The sequence below is a fragment of the Mus musculus genome, chromosome 3 (assembly GCF_000001635.26).
Source record: "Mus musculus strain C57BL/6J chromosome 3, GRCm38.p6 C57BL/6J".
Classification (NCBI taxonomy): domain Eukaryota; kingdom Metazoa; phylum Chordata; class Mammalia; order Rodentia; family Muridae; genus Mus; species Mus musculus.
In genome coordinates this window covers 64,644,740-64,663,997 of record NC_000069.6, presented here as the reverse complement: position 1 = coordinate 64,663,997, position 19,258 = coordinate 64,644,740, and the positions used below count along the sequence as shown (strand labels likewise).

Below are 19,258 nucleotides of genomic sequence, written 5' to 3'. Positions count from 1 at the left end.
GGACTAAACTCAGAAGCTCAGTAGGGATTTTCCTATTATTAGCACTGAGGAGTGGTCTCTAACCAGGGAGACATTTTATTAGATGAAGCTAATCTCTGAAGTGCATGTGGGGAGAGAGCCCCCGAGAACTAGATTGTTCATTGAGACTGGTCAGCAACACTTTGAAAATATAACAGATATTATATAAGGCACACACACTTTGGAAAATGAAGACTCTGTAGAGACATGGTATACCAATAGCACTTGTTCAAGGCAGGAGTGTCACTGCAGGGTGACTTAGAAATGTAGAGCCAGTTGTGGGGAAGTGAGCTTGGACTCCTAGTTCACTAGTGAGTTAGAAAATAAATCTTTTCTTTGGAGTCAGTGGGAGATGGACAGTGGTTAACCAACAGCTTAGGAATCTTACAATGAGGTTGAGGTAAAGTTTGTCAATGTGCATCATAGTGAGGTATAGCTGGGGTGACTGGTGATTCTAACCATATCATGTAAAAAAAATATGCACATTGGGAGTTAAGTTAGAAGAGTACTCATGAAAGAATTTTTTTAATTGAGAGGGGATTTCTTTCAGTAGTATATATTTATTTGTTAGAGAATAGAAACCATGTTCTCATGTTCAATTAGACAATATAGAGAAATATGAAAAAGTTAAAACTTACACAAGAGAGAGCACTCTAGTGTGTTGTGGGAACATTGATTGTAACTGGAAATGAATACAGAAACACGGGTGACAAGATTATTGCTGATTCCAAATACCCTTAACAGTGTTTCTACTTTGTTATGAATTTTAATGTAATAAGTAAAACTTATACAGCAATGTTGTTTTAGATATCTACTGGTTCCTTAAAATGTTCATGGAAGCAAAAACCATGTTATCAACTGCTGCACACATTTTCCATGATCCAGAAACTTGTGCTGAATTTTATTCTGACTACATTCTATGAACTTTATTCTAAGGATGGGAAGGGCAATGTTTGAGAATGAGCAATGGGGGACGACTGAGAGACTTGGAATCATGATAAATTAATTTGGAAACAAGAAATTTGTCTCTGAGGCCTAGCAAGCAAGGGAGCAGAAATGGCTGGAGATATTGCTCCATAGTGGAGTGCCTGCCTGGCATGCACAAAGTCCTGGGAATATACAAGAATTTTCTATGGTAGTTAGCCATTGAGAGGTTAATGTGGCACAGATACTGTATGACCATCTTACCAATATTCTATTAAAAATGGCAGAACACGGATTTTAGGCGTTGTCTTCTGTTCCAGTTCTTACAGTTTCTCATTCAGTAGTTTCTGTGCCTGGAAGACAAAGCCTGGCCTGCCATTGCTTCTTTTGATATTTTGGAGAACCGTGATACCTTTACTCTTCCTGGAGTAAAGAAGACTGCAGAGTTGGCTGAAGTAACACTTGATAATCTTGACAATGGCAAACAAGAGAGGACAGTTTCTACAACTTAAAATAACTTTCAAACTGAACCCCATGCTTCTGTCATTATTCATCAATGCAAAGTATACAGAATATCCAGGTGTCTCTACTCAGATGACTGTTCAGCTCCTATTCCAGATCCATAAATTGCAACTGATTGTGATATCTGTGTCTACAACATGAAATTATTTAGTCAGGAGTAGCAAACGGATCACTGGGTTAGACTCATACACACTTCTACACTCCATCAAGGTGCTTCCTTCAAACCTGTGTCACTTCAACACTTCCATTACCCTCAAGCTCACCACATAAGCATGACTAGCAGAAACAAGTGCTTGATTCTGGGATTAACTGTATTTTTATGGGTTGGAGTACATGCTCAAAGTTACATTGATACATGCAGGTTGCTGCGCAAGTTTAATTTGACTGGATATGTAGAAGCAGAAAACCATTCTATGATTATTGGAGGATGTTATTAGACGCGTTCTCACGACCGGCCAGGAAGAACACCACAGACCAGAATCTTCTGCGGCAAAGCTTTATTTCTTACATCTTCAGGAGCAAGAGTGTAAGAAGCAAGAGAGCAAGAAGCAAGAGAGAGAGAAAAGCAAGAGAGAGAGAAAACGAAACCCCGTCCCTCTTAAGGAGCATTCTCCTTCGCCTCGGACGTGTCACTCCTTGATTGGCTGCAGCCCATCGGCCGAGTTGACGTCACGGGGAAGGCAGAGCACAAGTAGTCATAAGATACCCTTGGCACATGCGCAGATTATTTGTTTACCACTTAGAACACAGCTGTCAGCGCCATCTTGTAACGGCGAATGTGGGCGCGGCTCCCAACATCTCCCCCTATCCTTTTAATAAGAGCAAATAGGCCACCCATATTAATGAGAGTGGAGATAGAGGTCAAATCCCCAGTGTGTAGGTAAAGGAGCCATGTACAGGATTAGCTCTTAGGCTCACAGGCTTTTACCCAGAGCAACCCTGACCTGCTCCCGTGTCGTTTTGCCTGGGGGAAGGGAACTAGGACACTGAACCTTCATGAAAGATGACATGTCTCCCTAGAATAGGCTCATATATGCCGCAGAGCCTTTCCATTGCAGTGCTTAGCCTTGCAACTCTCTCGGGCTGCTGAAGCACACTCACTCTATCCCGTGCAATGAGTCTAGCCTCATGGGATATAAGAGCTGAGTGGCCAGCGACCTATTGCCTAAGCATAGATATATCAGGGGAAGCTCCATGTTCTAGTCCTGCAAGCGCCTGGGCAATAACCACCTTGTCTCTCCTAGTTTGGGCCTTAAGCTTACAGACCAATCAAAGAAGCAACACTAATCCACAGCAAAGTGTATCTCCAAATAATATTAATCCCACCCATTTTTTAAAGAAAGAAAATGCTGAGGAGATCCAATTGGGTAATCCTTTGGTCAGGGACAGGTCCAAGCGCGTGGAGTTGACCTGAAGTCTCAATTCCCGAAGGATCTGTTCAAATTCAGCCATCCAATTCTGTAACATATACTGAAAAAGACTTTTTGACAATTTAGCTGCCCTAGTAAATTTAACATACTGAATGGAAATAACACACAATCCCGGAAACTTTTGTTCACATCCCTGCTGAGTTATTTGTCATAATACATCTAGTTGTATCTGGACAAGATCTATGAGTTGATTAACCAGCATGAGACCTCTCTGTACTGGGCCAAATAAGTTCATTTGCTCATTAATGGCTCTGAGGTCATGGAGCAGTCTCCACTTTCCTGACTTTTTCTTAATTACAAAAATTGGAGTATTCCAAGGTGAGGTAGAGGGTTCAATATGGCCTAATTTTAATTGTTCCTCTACCAGTTGAATCACAGCTTCTAGTTTTTCAGAGGATAGGTGCCATTGAGGAACCCACACTGGGTCCCCTGTTTTCCATGGTATGGGTCGTGCTGCCCCAATGGCCGCTAAGGAAAACCCAGACCCTGTCTGTCTTGGTTTCCATTAGGTGAGATGGGCTCTATCCTTCCCTGTTCTTGATGTCCTAACCCTTTTCCTTCTTTATAACCCATCTTTGCCATGATATTTTTTGCTTTAGCTGAATACCCTCCCGATGGGGCGTTTTCATTGGACAAAATAAGGCCCAAATGCTGCATAATATCCCTTCCCCAGAGGTTAACCGGGAGTGGGAGCACATAAGGTATGAATTTCCCTTGCTGTCCTTCAGAGGATTCCCACGTCAAGGCAACGGAGCTTATAGTGGGACATGATTGATAACCTAGGCCCTGTAATGAATGAGATGACTCTGTGGTGGGCCATGCTTTGGGCCACCAATGTGTAGAAATTATACTTTTATCTGCTCCGGTATCAAGGATGCCTTCAAACTCTTTTCCATTGATCTTAAGGCGGAGCTTAGGTCTATCATTTAAAGATACAACCAAATAGGCAGAATCATTTCCTGAGGAGCCCATTTTCTTTATCTCAGGTCCTGCAGATTTCTCCCTGGTATTATCAGGGAGGAGCAGCAGCTGAGCTATCCTATCTCCTTTACTAATAGAAAAAACGCCCTTAGGGCTTGAGCACAGGACCTGTATTTCAGGGGAATGTTGACAATCCATAACTCCAGGGTGGACTACTAAGCCCTGCAAGGTGAGTGAACCTCGGCCGAGAATAAGGCCCATGGTTCCCGGGGGCAAGGATGGTATAGGCTCCACTGGCACCGGCTGAATACTCATTTGAGGCATTAATAGGAAGTCGGAGGCGGCACGCAGGTCCACCCTTGTGGGTCTTCCTGGGTCGCCTCTCTGACTGCTTCCTGGGTCCTGACAAACCGGTTCCCATATCTTTGAGGGCCCTGGGACCGAGGGCCCGATGACCCGTTTTTTGGCACATCAGTTGATTGACTATCAGGTGGGGGAAGAATTCTGCCCTTTATATCCCTCACAGAGCGACACTGGTCAGCTCTATGATAACCCTTGCCACACTTAGAGCAAAGAGTGAGAGTCCCTCCCTGTTTATCTGGAGCTCTGCAATCTTTCTTAAAATGCCCAGGCTTCCTGCAGTTAAAACATGTCCTCCGATCATTTCTGCCCATGGAGCATTTTTGGGATTGAAGGATGGCAGCCGCTAAGCCTGCATTGCTGAGAGGTCCCCCAAGCTCTCGACAGACCCTGAGCCAGTCTTGTAAGCCTTTGTTCTTTCTTGGGGCTATGGCCGCTCGGCACTCCTTTGTGGCTTGCTCATAGATTAGCTGTTTTATCAGAGGCGCGGCTTGCTCTGACTCTCCAAAAATACGCTCTGCTGCCTCTGTCATTCTGGCCACAAAATCTGAGAAGGATTCCTGAGGTCCCTGGATTATCTTTGTTAACTGACCAGTGGTTTCACCTGCTCGAGAGAGCGCCTTCCAGGCCCTAATAGCCGTGGAAGAAACTTGGGCATAAGCTCCCCAATGGTAGTTTGTCTGATCAGCAGAATAAGCTCCCTGACCCGTTAACAAGTCAAAAGTCCAATCTCTCTGCTCTGGAGTCAAAGCAGCTGCGTTTGCTCGGGCCTGCGCTTGCGCAGCTTCGTGCCAAAGCGCTCTCCATTCCATATATTTGCCCATACTAGGGAGAGCGGCTTTTACAACCGTTTGCCAGTCGGCAGGAGTTAGTGCCATGCCAGCGAGCCTGTCTAACTGCACCAAGGTAAAATTAGCATTGGTTCCGTATTTACGAACCGACTCGGCAATTTCTTTAATTTGTAAGAATTCTACCGGAGCGTGGACACGCCCACCCTCGGCTCCTTCAAAGACCGGAAATGCCTGTTGTATTTTCCTTTGTTCCTCTCTGGGAATGAATGAGTCTGCGCACTGCCTCTCTGCGCACTGCCTCTCTGCGCATTGCTGACGCACTACGCAGGGCGGGGACTCCGCATAGGGCGGACCTTGAAGCCGACTGCCCTGAGGCCAATCAGCAAACTGGCCTTCGCCAGCCGCTTTTGGCTTTTTTCTTGACCAATTAGCTGGCTGGTAATGGGCTGCTTCTTCCTCCCAGTCTGTTTCCTCAGAGGAGGATTCTTCACCTGCTTCAGAGCTACTAAGAGCTGGCTTCCCGAGCCCATCCAGCGATGAGCACAGGCTCCTTTTCCTAGAGACCTCCGCTAATTGATCTTTCTTCTTTTCCCTTTTTCCTCTTTTTCTTCTAATCTCTCTCCAGGTATTCCTACCTAACCTTAACTTTTCCTCGGGTTCAAGACCCTTGGAAAGGCCTGTATACTTATTTTGTGTACCATATTTTCTCTTTGCTCCTACTCTCTCTCCCCGCTTTACTTCTGATAGCTTGTCCTGAATTTCCTCTAGAATCCTCCCTATCTTAACCACTTGATAACATGTGAAAAGGAACAAAAGGGCTCCTAACACCAGAAAAAATTCAAGGCCAAACATATTCCACTTTACTTCTGATAGACTGTCTTGAATTTCGTTAGAAAGTTCAAGATCAGACTTACCTCGTAAAGCTGTACTCACTGGTACTCTCGTTCCCCAGCTGAAAAGTTCTGAATTCATACAGTTGAATCCTTCTTAACAGTCTGCTTTACGGGAACCTTTATTACCGCGACCCGCAGTTCTGGTTCTGGAATGAGGGATCTTCCTTGCACCGGTCCCGAGTTTTTTTCTCGTCCCGGAATTCGGCACCAATTGTTATTAGACGCGTTCTCACGACCGGCCAGGAAGAACACCACAGACCAGAATCTTCTGCGGCAAAGCTTTATTTCTTACATCTTCAGGAGCAAGAGTGTAAGAAGCAAGAGAGCAAGAAGCAAGAGAGAGAGAAAAGCAAGAGAGAGAGAAAACGAAACCCCGTCCCTCTTAAGGAGCATTCTCCTTCGCCTCGGACGTGTCACTCCTTGATTGGCTGCAGCCCATCGGCCGAGTTGACGTCACGGGGAAGGCAGAGCACAAGTAGTCATAAGATACCCTTGGCACATGCGCAGATTATTTGTTTACCACTTAGAACACAGCTGTCAGCGCCATCTTGTAACGGCGAATGTGGGCGCGGCTCCCAACAGGAGGACTATTTCCTATTCATACTAGAACCATCCCAATAAATAACTCTGACACGGAACTGGAATTCGAATCAGCCATGTGTGAAGGGTAAGTCATTGAGAAATCATTTTTCTTCCTTCACATTAATCTGGGTGGCCTGAAAGGACTGGTTATCATGGGACCTGTATTCCAGTTTAAGTTCTTCAAATCTGGCTTTATCTGACTTTGTCAAAGTTTATAGAGGGAGAGGTTTTCTGTGATTGGTTCTCAGAAAGTTACTCCTAAAAGTGTTCTCTGCTGACCACCAGCAGCAGAATCTAAAAGCTTGTTAGAAATATAGAACCTGGGCTTGCATACCACATCTGCAGAAGAGAATCTACATGTTCAGAAGACCTCTGTTGGTGTGTGTGAACACTGAGGTTTGAGAAGCACAGGTGCTGCAGCTTCACTCTTAATTGTTACAAGCTCAAGTTCAAGTGTGCAGTCTGGGAGCTCTGCTTTGTTTCTGAGAAAATTTTCACAACAGGATTCTGACCTGCAGGGAAATTTCTTTCCCTACTGCTGCTTCCTGCAAGATGTCATACCGGAAAAAAAAATGGAATACCTAATACTCACATTCAGCAGTTTTTTGTGAGAAAAACAAAATTGGGATAGAATAGATGTCTGTTAATATATGTATCTTATATATACAGAGAAAAAAGTGTGGGGAGTTTACATGTGAATAGAATGCCAGAAATTAAAAGAAAACAAAACAATATCCCACAAATTCCATTACCATCATCAAGCATTTTATTTTTATTTTTTATATCCAATTTTGGGTCATTTTGGAAAAAATTATGACTGTGTACATAGTATAGAATAGCAGAGACTGGAAGACCAGTAGGACTTCCTGGCAGACTGGAGTAGCCAAGTCAAGATCCAGGATCAATGAGGAACCCTGTCTCAGACAATAAGGTGGAGAGAGACTGAGGACTTGTCATTAGTATCTCTTCTCCACACATAACAGAATGTGCACCCACACAGACAAGAAGGGAAATTCCAAACTGTGAATGAAGATAGTTACATTTAGGTCTAGAATTTAAAGTACTTGTTAAACTGATGGTATAAAATTAAGTAGTATAGCTAGATACAGAGGATATCAATAGAACAGTTATTTAAAAAACTGTTTTTCACAATTTTTGTTAAAGTATGGTTAGAATTCAGGAGGAAAAGAGGACACAAAGAAGAGGTTTTGGTGTTGTTTCTTTAGAAAGTCTTGAAAACAATATGGTGATGGACTACAGAGGAAATATGCCCATTTTTAATGAATACAGAAAAAATAAGAGGCTAATATTTATGTTTTATCATGAGAACAGCAAGAAGAAAACCAGTTAAAGTTCTCTCAAAAGTAAGATGCTTGGGGTAGTTGAAACATAGGATACAGAAATTTACATGCTGACTGTAATAGCATCTGCCATAAGTATTTAATATATTAAAGTTCTTTTATTGTCATAATAAACATTCTGTGGAAAATAAGCCAAGAATGAGAGAACAATCATGTCCCTAGGGACAAACAGTTAAGTGAGAAAGCCTGCTCTAAGGGATGCTCAGGTGCATTTAGTGAAGAGGAGTATGACTAGAAGATCAATTTTGAAAAGAAATAACCAGAAATTTCAAAATATTGTAGCATATAAGAGATATATAGGTTAAGAAAATGTAATCCAGACACAGATAAAGGCTGGATATGACTACTATTTGAATCTTGTACTGTCATTTGTAAATTTGACACATGCAGAAAACTGAGGTACCGGCTGCTGCTTCAGCAAATGCTCTAATCACTCCCTTAACTGAAGCATCTTCCCTAAAAAGCTTCCAGTTTTCCTAACCCCCTTAGTGGCCACTGGCTCACAGATGCTTTTCCTTTCCAGGTTTAATTTCCGGGGTTTCCGCTGGATGAAAACCATGATCCACACCATCAAGGAGATTAATGAGAGGAAGGACATTTTGCCCAACCACACTCTGGGCTACCAGATCTTCGACACCTGTTTCTCTGTCTCCAAAGCAATGGAGACTGCTATGACACTTCTTACAGGACAGGAAGAAAAGAAACCCAATTATAGAAACAGCACGGGAAAATATCTCGTAGGAATCATTGGATCAGGAGGCTCATCCTTGTCAGTTACTGCTGCAAGAATTTTCGGGTTGTATTACATGCCTCAGGTAACTTGGAATACTGTGATATGTATTTCGAAAAATTTACAAATGCTGTGCCAGGAGGGGTGGCACGGGCCTTTAGTTACAGAACTTTGGAAGAAGAGGCAGGTGAATCTCTGTGGCTTTTTAGGTAAGCCTGGTATACAATGTTAGTTCCAAGACAGTCAGAGCTATTACACACAGAAATCCTGTGTCAAACAGAAAAAAAAGGAAAATAAAAAGGAAGGAAGGAAGGGAGGGAGGGAGGGAGGAAGGAAGGAAGGAAGGAAGGAAGGAAGGAAGGAAGGAAGGACAGAAGGAATAGAAAAAAGTAGAGAGAAGATACAAACAGCATGTAGAAATTATTGCAAATAGCAGTGTGGTCCAGAGAGGATGAATTGACCTACAGAGATAACATGAAACAGGGCCAGGTTCTCCCAGTTACTTTGCTCCACCAAACTCAAACAGTGCACACTGTGGCCTATTTACACTGACTTGTGATCTAGTATTCATGCATTCGGCTTGCATTGATTAACTGGTGGTGTAGTAATGAGGATATTAACATCTCAGTAGTCACTGTGCTTCATGCACTGTGTAGAACAATGTAAAGTCATCCATAAATACTTGGTGGTTGACTGGTGGCTGGAATAAAGCACAGGTTTTTCTCTGGGTCTCTGTTGATGCTTGTGAGTCATGAGCAAAATCATCACACTGACATGCTTAAATGAGATTGGGATTTCACATTAGCTAAGTTAATAGGTTATTTTAAACCTAAAGAAAGTAGCATATTTCAATACAAGAAAAAGTAATTGCAAAGCAAGAATTATTAGGAACATAAAGAAATCTAGAATTACTTCAAAGGCCGTGTCATTAAAGGGTCAGGATGTATTGATTTGAATGATGAAAAGATTACTGGTGATATTGACTTAATGGCAGTATTTCACTCACCTCTCCTTCTGTTTTCTACTCTGTCTTCTCAACTTTTCTTTCTTCTTTCCTCTTTCATTCATTCTTTCACTCTCTCGCTTTCTTTCCTTTTCCCTTGTGATACATGAGATAAAATTCAAGAACTTGTTTTTTTGTAGACAAATGCTGCATTAATGACCCATAGCCCCAGCCCAACACAGTATTTAACTTAAAGTTAGGTGAGTTGGCATAAATGTTAGTGATGGGTTTCATGTGCCTCATCCAAATGATACCTGCTATGAGCTCTGTCTTCCAGTAAACTCTAATGAACTGAAGCACAGCCTAGAACTTCTAGATACATTTTTCCATAGTTTTTAATAAATCTGGAAAATTTCTTAAATCTTCTGTTTAATGCCTTTATATTAAAAACCAAAAATATAACATCATTATTTTAATTTTCTTGTGGTGTAATGAAAGACTCAAGAAGTAAAAATAACAAGATTTTATATGACAAATAATTGGCCAAATCTCAGAAATCTGATATCATTTCTTATTAAAGGAATTCCTTCCATGATTCTGCTGTTTGTGTGATCAGAAAGGAGAATATAAATATTAGCCAGTGGAATAAGAACAGGAAAGGGGAGAGAAGAAAATATAACCCAGAAATAATGCAGTATTCATAGAGGGGTAATAGCTAAAGAGTTATGGACCATGACACTGGAAGTCAAGTCTTAGTACATGAGATTGGATGGGAGAGAGAGTAACATGTTTTATGGGGAGGCAAGTTAGTAAATAGAGGATACACTACAGCAAAGAGACAGAAAGAATGTCAGTAATACATGCTCACCTTATCTCCATGCCTAGGTTTCCCTAAATGCTAAGTATAAAACATGTCTACTGAGCAGGAGAGGAAGTCTTGCTTCTCATTTATCTGCCTAAGTACTTTTCTGGTAACCTTGTAGGAGAATAATGTTTAGGCTTCTGGTTGCAGTAATCCAGTCTATCTTCTCTCTCAAGTCAAGTTTTAGGACATACATACTCAGGAGTCCTGACAGCAGGAAACTAAAAGAAGAGCGAGCAGAGTAGGAATAAGGGAGTAGAGGTGAGACCAGTAGAGCACATAAGAGGCAAATTCATGCTACTGAGGAGATTGAGACTTGGACTAAGTCCATCATCTGTGCACATGAGATGCTAAAGCTGATGAAGAGACTGGATATCCTGACTCAGGGGAGTCAAAAATGTCCAGGATGGTGAAGGAAAATATCAGTTACTTTCCAGACACTGTTATGGCCTTATCCATGAAAATTAGTGATATTGAATGTCATCTTAACAGATGGCATCCCTGATCCAACAAGTAGAAACACCAGTAGAATATAGCTGTCTCTTGTGAGACTATACCAGGACCTAGCAAACACAGAAGTGGTTGCTCACAGTCAGCTATTGCATGTATCACAGGGCCCCCAATGGAGGAGATAGAGAACGTATCCAAGGAGCTAAAGGTTTCTGCAACCCTATAGGTGCAACAACATTATGAACTAACCAGTACCCCGGAGCTCTTGACTCTAGCTGCATATGTATCAAAAGATGGCCTAGTCAGCCATCAGTGGAAAGACAGGCCCATTGGACATGCAAACTTTATATGCCCCAGTACAGAGGAACGCCAGGGCCAAGAAGTGGAAGTGGTTGGGTAGGGATGTGTGGGGGAGGGTATGGGGGACTTTTGGGATAGCATTGGAAATGTAATTGAAGAAAATACCTAATAAAAAATATTTTAAAAAAAGAAAGAAAGAAAGTCATTGTCTACAGAAAGGACTGGTCAGGTCCTTTCAATATTCTGAAGATATATTTTAAAAGTTGGTTCCTGTTTCCTAGTAACTAAAAATATTTTTTGATTTTAGGTAGGCTATACTTCATCCAGCGCAATTCTTAGTGACAAATTCCAGTTTCCATCATTTTATCGCTCAATACCCAGTGATAAGATCCAGATTGAGGCCATGGTGACTCTCATCATACACTTTGGTTGGGTCTGGGTAGGTGCTATTGCATCTGAGGATGATTATGGAAAATATGGAGTAAAATCCTTTAGGGAAAAAATGGAGACTGCCAACCTCTGTGTTGCTTTCTCTGAAACCATTCCAAAAGTCTACTCCAATGAGAGAATGCAAAAAGCTGTTAAGGCAATAAAGAGTTCCAGTGCCAAAGTCATTGTTCTATATACTTCTGACATTGACCTCAGCCCGTTTGTGCTGGAAGTGATTCATCATAACATAACTCACAGGACATGGATAGCCAGCGAAGCCTGGATTACCTCAGCTCTCATTGCAAAGCCTGAGTACTTTCCCTATTTTGGTGGAACTATTGGGTTTGCAATCCCAAGAAGTGTTATACCAGGATTAAAAGAATTTCTTTATGATGTACACCCTAGCAAGGATCCAAATGATGTCTTGACCATTGAATTCTGGCAAACTGCTTTTAACTGTACCTGGCCCAACAGCAGTGTGCCTTACAATGTGGACCACAGAGTGAATATGACTGGTAAAGAAGACAGACTGTATGACATGTCTGATCAGCTCTGCACTGGAGAGAAGAAACTGGAAGATCTGAAAAATACCTATCTGGATACATCTCAGCTAAGAATCACAAACAATGTCAGACAAGCTGTGTATCTTATGGCTCATGCCCTGGATCATTTAAGCACTTGTGACTTATTGGAAGAACAGAGGAATAATACAGCATGTTCACATATACCTGACTTTGAGCCCAAAGAGGTACGTTATTTGACCCTATTATACAGCATGGGGTAAAACCAAGGTTTGCTGACAATTACATACCTTTGAAATTGCTGATTTGCTTTCATATGATTTTAGAACATCAAAATTTGTCTGGATGACTTGATTGTTCACTTTACATTCCCATTTTTTTTTTTTTACCAAATCACTAGGTTTGTTGTCAATAATAAGAAATCTCACAAAAGAAAAAATAATGCCTTTTACAAAATATGCTTTTTTTTCTTCACAGATATGAAACCTAAAAGTATCTAAGAGTTAAGCATGAGTAGTGACTCTAGTTACTTCCCGGGGTCTGTTTCCCATATCCAATATGCAACTTGTTATCTAAGTAACTATTTGTGTTTCATATACATCATGTTCATGTTAGGAAAAGATTTGTATGTCCCTCCAGTTTAGGATAAGTCCTGGATATTATATATAATTTCCCTTAAACTCCAGAAGTTTTTTAATTTTTAAAATTATTAAATTTCATTTGATATTACATACATTACATATTTATCACATTTATATCCCATACTAGAAATCATACTTAAGCACTGTATTGCATTATAAATATCCAAACATAAGTCAGAGTTAAGTTTTGTCTTAACAATTATTCATATTTATCTTGAAGGAAAGACTAGAGGGTGATTTCTTCATACAATATAGTAGGAGTCACACAAAAGTATGGATGTCAGGGGGTAAAGATTATAATGGTTTTCTGGGACATTCACATCCACTGTGCCTGTCGTTGATCTGCAGTCAAAGGATTCATGTTGTTGCTCTGTAGCCTGAGTGGTCTTTCCAAGAATATTCTCATCCACAATTTCCTGATTGTTTCTGTTCATACCTCCCTCTTATAAGAAATATAAAACTTAAGCATCCCTGCCTTGGTCCTGTCAGCCCCGTTCACTTAGCATCACTAATGTGTCACTTCTTCCCTGTATATCATTATCTATTTACACTTACATGACAACCTGTCATACCAGAGGCCACATTGGCTGGGAACCTTGCATTACAACTTAATTTTCTTTCTTCCTTCCTTCCTTTCTTTCTTCCTTCCTTCCTTCCTTCCTTCCTTCCTTCCTTCCTTCCTTCCTTCCTTCCTTCCTTTCTCTCTCTCTCTCTCTCTCTCTCTCTCTCTCTCTCTCTCTCTCTCTTCTTTCCTTCCTTCCTTCCTCTGTCCCCCTCTCTCTTTCTCTCTCTTTCTCTCTCTCTCTCTCTCTCTCTCTCTCTCTCTCTCTCTCTCTCTCTTCCTTCCTTCCTTCCTTCCTCTGTCCCCCTCTCTCTTTCTCTCTTTCTCTCTCTCTTTCTCTCTCTCTCTTCCTTCCTTCCTTCCTTCCTTCCTTCCTTCCTTCCTCTATCCCCCTCTCTCTTTCTCTCTCTTTCTCTCTCCCTTCCTTCCTTCCTTCCTTCCTTCCTTCCTTCCTTCCTTCCTTCCTTCCTTCCTTCCTCTGTCCCCCTCTCTCTTTCTCTCTCTTTCTCTCTCTCTCTCTTCCTTTCTTCCTTCCTTCCTTCCTCTGTCCCCCCTCTCTCTCTTTCTTTCTTTCTTTCTTTCTTTCTTTCTTTCTTTCTTTCTTTCTTTCTTTTAAAAAAATTAATTAGCTATTTTCTACATGTACATTTTAAATGCTATCCCAAAAGTCCCCTATACCCTACCCTTGCCCTTCTCCTCTACCCACTCACTCCCACTTCTTGGCCCTGGTGTTCCCCTGTATTGGGGCATATAAAGTTTGCAAGACCAAGGTATTGACCCACACAACACTCAGTGCTGGCTCTTCTTAGTAATGCAGGTAACATTCCTCATTCTGTTAGCCTGCCACCTTACCATATATTCTGACAACATGTTTTATTTACTATTTTTTTAGTGTCTTCTTATCCTTGATACTTTCTTTTAAAGTTTTATTTTCTTTTGATTTTATCTTACTTAATATTCGTTAATGATTCCTTTTGTGCATTTTTGTGCACCGTAAGTATGAATATACCAACAGTGATCTAAAGAGGGAGCTCAGATCCCCTGGACGATACTTGTAGATGGTTGGGAAGCACCACCTTGGGCATTTGGAATCAAACCTGAATTCTCTGCAAGAGCAGCAAATGTTCCTAATCAATGGTCCCTTCCTATAGTATTTTTAGACTGATTTTTGATTTAGGTTTATCTAATTATTTACTATGACTAAACTATGCATATACATTATTTGGCGATGATGTTGTGTCTCTTTCTAGATGTAATTTCTTTTATGCATGTAAATGTTTTGTCTACAATTACTTACTTGGGCCACATGCATGCCTGATGCCAATGGAGATCAGAAAAGGGCATTAAATCCTCTGAAACTGTAGTTCTAGGCAATAATGAGTTTCCGTATCAGTCCTGGGTATCAAGTCTTGTCATCTACAAAAAAAAGTGCTATAAATATCTGAGCAATTTCTCCAACCTTAATTGTGTCCTTTTTAAATATTTCATATCAGGGGTCAAATAATATAATTACCTTTCATTATTACTGTTAAGTAATGCCATCATTTTTGTCATCAGAAAGTATTATATTTCTCTACAGTACTAATAATTACCTTGTGGTAGTCACTCATGCCTCTACCCACTCTTTGCCACCACTCGTGTGACTCATGACTTCTTCCTAGCTGAGACATTATTGCCAGGGATTCATAGCTAACTTCAGCTACATTGTGAGTTCCAGGCCCACTAGAGATACAGGGTAAAGCCTTCTCTATAAACTCAAATCAAAATGTAAACAGCAATTATCCTTCTAGACAATATTGTGCAGCTGTTAAACTATCTTGCTTTCATTATCCTTTGCCCCTCCAATTTTTGTGACCATTGAAAATTAATCTTGTGCTAAATACATATGATACCTTTGCTTTTTGAAAAATGATTCTTTTGCCATTTTCTCATTCCAGTCACATGTTATCTGAACTTCTACTTTTCCTCTACTAATTCTGGCTATCAAGATAGAATCCAGGAACATTTTTTTTTTCTTCTATGGGTGTTAATCCATTATTTATTTATTTATTTACCTCCCCAAAACTTCCTAAGTATTATAAGGCATTTTGAGTAGGGGCAAGGTCCTTTTTACTGAATTTCTCTCTGTTGTTTCTAAGGACTACCTATTTTGAAACATCTCAACAATGCAGCTTCATTCTGTACTTTCTCTGGTCGAGATTTAAAGTCAGCTATTTATGTAAAATATGCTGTTTCCAGTCACTAACATGGAACTTAGAAATGATGCAAGGTCTGAATGCTAAGGATGCTAATTAGAGTTTTATTAGAAACTTTATCCAACCTAGAATCACCTGGAAAGAGGAAATCTCAATTGAAGCATTTCCTAGATCACATTGCCTTATGTCTGTAAGAGCTTGTCATTGATCATGATTGATGTGAGAGGGCTTAATCTTCGTGTACCACCTTCTCTCTAGGCAGATGTGACTGGACTTTATAAGAAAGATAGCTCATCATATTTATTTTGAGAGATTTATTGTGATAGATTAGTAAGCAGAAATTCTCTGTGGTTACACCTATCGATTCTTAGCCTGATTTCCATCAACGGTGGTCTGTGACCTTGAAGTGTAAACCAAACAACTCTTTCTTCCCCCAGATTGCTTTTGGTCAAGGTATTTATCATAGAAACAGGACAGAACTAGGACAGATATGTTCACGGGTACTAAGAAAGTTCTAATACCTACACCTGAAAGGTAATTATATCATTTGACCCCTGATATGAAATATTTAAAAAGGACACAATTAAGGTTGGAGAAATCTCTCAGATATTTATAGCACTTTTTTGATATTTTAGATGACAACACTTGATACCCAGGACTGATATGGAAACTCATTATTGCCTAGAAATGATAAATTAAACACTTTTTAGTTGTCAAAGATATAATTTTCCCTAGAAGTCCTTTGAATGTTTCTGTCATGATAAAGAACACTTTTGAATACTTAACAATGATCCTATAGCTAAACACTAAAATGGTCCTATAGATGAACACTAAAATATTAAATTTAAATTTTCAAAAAGAAGCAATTATTGCAGGTGTAAAGGTTTCAAAGATGGGGTAGGGACTACATATTATCAAGATTAAAGTTAGTCACTGTCCACATCAATGGTTGTTGTTCTTCATATAACACCTATGTCAACACAATAAAAAAATTAACTCCTTACATTGAAGAATAACATATAAACAGATAAGCCTGGTAAATTTATCAATGTAAAGCATTTGTTTAACAGAACTCAAAATAAATACACAGCCTTTACTTATGTTTCAAGCTTATCGTACCGATAGGCTAGAAATCTTTTCAAATTCTGTTACTTACTTGAACATTTCTAAATTACCCTCCTTTTTTGTCTTCTTTTTATATTACTTTGCCTGTTCCTTCCCCTTCTTCTCCTCCTGAGGCAAATTTATGCTGTGTACCTTGTATCAATCTATAGGATTAGGGTCATGCCCAATACTCACCTGGCATTTCTAAATTCTTGAGATGTTAGAAAAATGTGTGCTATCATCTAAAACTTTCAAGCAAGTGAAACTTTAGGAAGGCCGATCTATGAAACAGACAAATTGTAGAAGTTTTGACCATTTATTTGCTTGACTCTTAATAAGGAGTGGGGAGAACATTTCATGGACTTAGCATAAAATTTAAGTTTTCATGATTTCTGACATACATTTCATTATAATAGAGAAGAATAGACAGGAAAATCGTTAGAAGAAAAACAAGAGGCCGGGTTACACAAAGTAACCCCAGGGATAAATGGTGACTAAAATACTATCTTAATATATTCACTGAGTAAATTCTTTTACAGCATAGCCTTAATCCCTATGACAAATATTAGGAAGAACAATACAGTCTTGCTGATCTATGGAGTGATTGTGACCACACTAGGTCCTTTGGTTGAGATATCCAAGTGCAGCATGTAGTGCAGATGAAGATCAAGGATATGCCCTGTGTAATATATTTCCTTTATGCTAAAGAAAACATCCTCTTACCTACCTAAAGTTAATTAGGTGAGGAATGAGTTAGACAAAGTTTGTTTTCTCATTGAGAATAAAGGATTCTTCTCAATGTCTCTGATCCTAGAAATTTAATGTTAATTCCATGAACAATTATACCACTGGGCTTGGCCATTTCTGCACAGTGGAAGCTTAGAATGCAGAGGCATACTCTCAAGGAAATCTCCTGGTAATGCTAAAAGTTGAGCTAAAGTGGACTGTCTCTGAGTGTGGTGGGTTGTTTATGGTTGGGTCCATGAAGTAGAATTATTAGGTGGTATGATCTTTTGGGAGCAGGTGTCACATTGTTGGAGAAATTGTCTTAATGTAGGGGTGGTATATGAGAACCTCCTTCTAGCCAAGTGGGAGCTGGCCTGTTCCTGATTTCCTTTGGGAGAATACGTAGAACTCTCAGCTCACCCAGAACCATGCCTGCGCAGACACTGCCATGCTTCCTGTCTTGATTCTAATGGACTAAACTTCAAAACCTGTAAACATCCCCAACTACACATTGTTCTTTATAAGGCTGCTTCAAAATGGTGACTCTTCACCACAGTAAAATCCTAAATAAGATACTGAGAAATGAAGAATTTCTAGTTTCCTAAGTAAGTCACCCATTGCCTCCACTATGCCCTTTTTAAACATCTTTCTACAATAACAACTGTGATGTGACAAAAATTTACCTGTGTAGATGCAACAGACTCATCTCCTTCACCCTAGATAGGTATCCCTAAACATACCACATTCAAACAGCATGAAAAATGAACTCAGTAAATCAATAATTGTATAGTGGTTACATAAAGGAATATGGGTGAGGGTTAGTTACAGAAGCAGAAACACCAGCAGGAGATGCAACACCAAGTATACTTAAGCTGGGTGAAATCTCCCAAACACTGGGAACTTGGAACATGACCTTCAGGTAGCTCTAAGGAGAATCCTTCCTAAGTTGGTGTAAATAACTTCCTGGAAACTCAGCTAATTTCTCCTTCCCCCCAGCAGACAGATTGGCCTCAAGAGTCTTCTTTGCACCTTGTCTTGTCTGATTCTTCTTTGCACTTTTAACACATTCTGAGAAGCACTCTCAACTTTCCTTGCTTACTCTGGCAGGGCGTTATCTAGTAAATCTGCTCAGTTTCAGGGACTTCCTAAAGCTAACTTGAAATACTTACATTACTACTTGATGGTCTTTCCAGAAAGGATGAACTGTTTGAATATGGGAGGAAACTGTGACAGAGCAGCAACATAAACTTGTTGAATTTATGTTTTAGCATTTGATTGTCCAGTCTCTCTACTATACTGAGGTCTTCAAAAGAAGGAAATAGTTGTCAACATCTCTATCCTTACACAGGGAAAGTGGGTGAGACAAATGAAAATATAAACATCTCCTGTTTCTTGATAAGGAGTTATTCTACTGATAATCCTTAGTATAAACTTATACTATGCTAAGAAAAACATACAATTTGAGTATATGTCAAAAGTAAACTAATGTCCCAAATTTCCTGGATGTTTTATTTTAAAAACAGTTTAGTGTTAGCATTTTCTTTGACCAATGAATCAATTTCTTTAATAGTATCTTCTACACCTGAGATTCTCCATTCCATCTCTGTATTCTGTTGGCAATGCTCATGTCTACTTCCTGTTTTCATTCCTAGGTTTTCCACTTCCAGAATTGTTTCATATTTTGTTTTCTTAGTTGTTTCTGTTTCTACTTTCAGGTCTTGAACAGTTTTATTCATTTCTTTCCCTTGTTTGATTGTATTCTCTGTATTTTTTTATATTTAAAGAAGGAGGCCCCAAGAAGTCCATGGAATTGACTTTAGACTCCTAGAAGTGTAGGAAATATGGAACCCAAAGTGGCTACCACCTATAGTCAGACAGGACTCACAGTACAGGGATAAGCACAACAAGCTACCCACAAAACTTTTCACCTAAAATGTGTACTGCCTACAAGAAGTGCAGGAAAAAGATGGAGCAGAGACTGAGGGAATAATCG

The 19,258-nt window shown here is 40.0% G+C and overlaps 1 pseudogene across 1 annotated transcript in view; it reads left to right on the top strand.

Annotated features, from left to right (window-relative positions):
• The window catches only part of Vmn2r-ps11 (vomeronasal 2, receptor, pseudogene 11), a 211,881-nt pseudogene that overhangs the window by 180,746 nt on the left and 11,877 nt on the right, over positions 1-19,258 (top strand). The window contains exons 4-5 of the transcript NR_003962.1: positions 8,326-8,617; positions 11,395-12,264. The product of NR_003962.1 is annotated as a vomeronasal 2, receptor, pseudogene 11 (transcript). The remainder of the gene's footprint in view (positions 1-8,325; positions 8,618-11,394; positions 12,265-19,258) is intronic.